General features: G+C 41.0%; 1 protein-coding gene across 3 annotated transcripts in view; it reads right to left on the bottom strand.

Annotated features, from left to right (window-relative positions):
* Positions 1-1,894, bottom strand: part of IL4R (interleukin 4 receptor) — a 39,394-nt gene extending 37,500 nt beyond the window's left edge. Inside the window, exons 1-2 of one of the 3 annotated variants that reach the window (XM_019512803.1) lie at positions 1,725-1,894; positions 1,512-1,637 (exon numbers count right to left, since the gene is read on the bottom strand). The gene's annotated coding sequence lies outside the window, so the exon portion shown is untranslated. The remainder of the gene's footprint in view (positions 1-1,511; positions 1,638-1,724) is intronic. The other 2 variants (XM_019512804.1, XM_019512805.1) reach the window with 2 other exon arrangements.
* Between the last annotated feature and the right edge of the window lie 898 nt (positions 1,895-2,792).

Raw genomic sequence — 2,792 nt, 5'->3', positions numbered from 1 at the left:
GCAGCGCAGCACCCGCCGCTGCCCCATTTTGCCTCTGCTACGATCATCATTTATACCTAAGGCACATATGGCACCAACAGGTATAAACTATCTGGTGTCCTTTGTCTGCAAGCAATAAGGGATTTTCTTGCATAACCTAGTCTGAAAGAATCTGCAGGTGCTTATCTTTGCTTTTTATCTGTACTTTACTCAATTGAGAAATGACTTGAAGGGCATAGGTGAGAGATACAGGGATTTAGGATACCGGAGCCTATTGCCACACGTAGCACGGCATGACCACATTATGCCACAGAATGTATGAGCGCTTTCTGTAATGTTACTATGTTTCCATCAATTATCTTTTATTCCCATCCCTCCTATACTCTTACACGTGCATGCTCCTGGTTCTGATTCAGTCTCCAGCAAAAATGCTGAATTTAGTTCTGTGGTATCTTGGTAAAACAGTATATACCACTTGTACACAATCCCAAGTCTTCCAAGGTCCCAGGCCAAAACGACTAGAACAGCATTGTCCTCTTGCTGCTACTAACTTGGGGTTTTTGTGGACTCAGAACAGGCATTAGTTTACCTTCAGTTTACCTTTTTAAGTTTTCTTCCAAATCATAAACACTAAGATATAATTCTATTTTAAGAGTAAAATCTTGAGGCTGTGGAGACCAGTTCTGCATGCTGGAGTGAATTCAGTGCCAAATGGCATGATTGTGGAATATACTGCGGATTGGCTAACCCAGCCTCAGACATGAGTACAAACAGGGGGACTAACAGCTTGTGCATGCATTGCGGGGGAGTTCCTGTAGTGACAGGTTTTTTTCTGTGAATTTTATGACAAATCATGGAACAGAAATATTTCAACAGGCTTCCCTGAATTAAATAGTCCTAGGGAAAAAATGGATTTCTGCCAATGGCAAATTTTGTTCTGACGAATGAAATTTAGCCTCTCAACCTTCTTCCAAAATAATTTAATTCCAGTAGGAGTTGAAGTTAAAGCTGAACTGCACTAACAAGAGAGAGGTTTTCAGCATTAACTCTGCATGTACCTTCCCCAGCAGTGATCTACAACTACTCAACCAGATTTATACCTTTCACATTCCAATGGATCTCCAGTTCTCAGACATGACAAGAACTATTACAACTTTCCAGGAAAGACGAGGGAAAGTTCAGTAAGAATAACTGGAATTTCACTTGTGCTTTCCTGGGCTATTTCTATCCAGTAACAAGTGAGCATAACTCCGAACAGTTCCGGCTACAGCAAAACAAAATATTCTTTCCTCCGACTAACATCACGAGGCCATACATTCAGTAAAAATATTTTCAGTGAAGATGATATATATATAATATCAACCTTGTAGAAGATGCAGTTCACAAATATAGAAGATGCGGTTCACAAAAAGCTCTCCCTAGTAAGTAGTGAGACAAGTATAAAACATTCTTAAGCTAAATTTAAGATACAAGAGACAGACAGACACAGAGAGAAATGGTGGGGGGGATGGTACCCCTCTTGTATAACTTGCCTGATCCAAATCACATTTTCAGAGCTGGAGAATGAATCTCATTATCAGGTAACTTTGTCCCAACCAGAGAGTGGGAAGATCTGTTCTGTTCTTCACTTTCACAGCAGGCATTGTGAGAACTCCTTTCTTTCAATGGGTAAACATTACTGCATATTTCCTTATCACATGCACTCACTAACAGAGTAAATTTGCATGCTCAGCCCACTCATTTACCTTCGGCAAACAAACACCTTCTTCTACATTGTACACTCTGCCTGACACGGTTCCCAGAAGTGAGACTACCAAGTGAGCAGAAGGAAATAATTTGTGACTAAATGGAAACACCCACAGGGCATGTAACTTCCTTCTCTTCATTCTCCTCCCCACACTGGGCTTAGCTATTGCCAGTGCTAGCAATGACTCTTATCTTTTGTCATTTTAAACTTATGGCCACAGGCCCATGACGTCTCAGTTTTATTTACAATTAGAGCTCTGGAAATTAACCTCAGAAAGGTGAGTGGAATTGTGTGGCTTCAGTGAGGCTTTGTGGATGTTAAGCAACTTCAGATTTTTTGAGACATCATTTGGATAAGTGACCACATTTAGCACTCATCACATCAGGCTTTGCAATTTCCATTCCAGCTGGAATTAACTTATTCTTTTATTAAATCAGAGACGGCACCTTCCATTCCAATCCTCTCTCTTCTTTGGTCTGTAACTGCTATTTTGTGTTGAACTCTCTCATGCATGTTCTCAGCCCCAAGATATTTATTAGAAAGTTTGACAAAAATCTGGTTCTCCACAGACAGCTGCAGCATGATATTAGCTGTACAGGATTCACTACTGCCCTTCCCGAAATGCCCTGTGTGCTGAGAAAGAACAGACGAAATTTCCCACAGTTACCTAGAAAGACTTGAGTGCAATTTAGCTCATTGCAGCACTAAGTAGTGAATTCCCCTGAAGTCTGAGTGCCACATGTGAATGAGTTGACCAGCACTGTGGAAACAGCAATTCAAGTGTTACTTTGCAGATTATTACAGTGAGAGCAGTAAGTTATGTGCAGATATCTGGAATTAGCTCTGCAGTGAAGACATGTTCAGTATTGTCTAAAATCTTTAGGGGTGTGTGGGAGGTCAGTTTCTGTGGTTCACGCTGGCCTTGACCCTTCTGCTAACACCCTAAGCCAGGGACCAGCTGTGATGTCTGATTTTAGTACATGGACACCTGTCATCTTTTAATCATGTTGTTTACTTGAATTAGTACCTATAGTGTACTGGTCATTTTCCAAACACCTGGAAGTTC

Source organism: Gavialis gangeticus, unplaced genomic scaffold, assembly GCF_001723915.1.
Source record: "Gavialis gangeticus isolate Ggan-Ray unplaced genomic scaffold, GavGan_comp1, whole genome shotgun sequence".
In the NCBI taxonomy this organism is placed as follows: domain Eukaryota; kingdom Metazoa; phylum Chordata; order Crocodylia; family Gavialidae; genus Gavialis; species Gavialis gangeticus.
The sequence above is the reverse complement of the archived record's forward strand: the minus strand, read 5'-3'. Positions and strand labels throughout refer to the sequence as shown.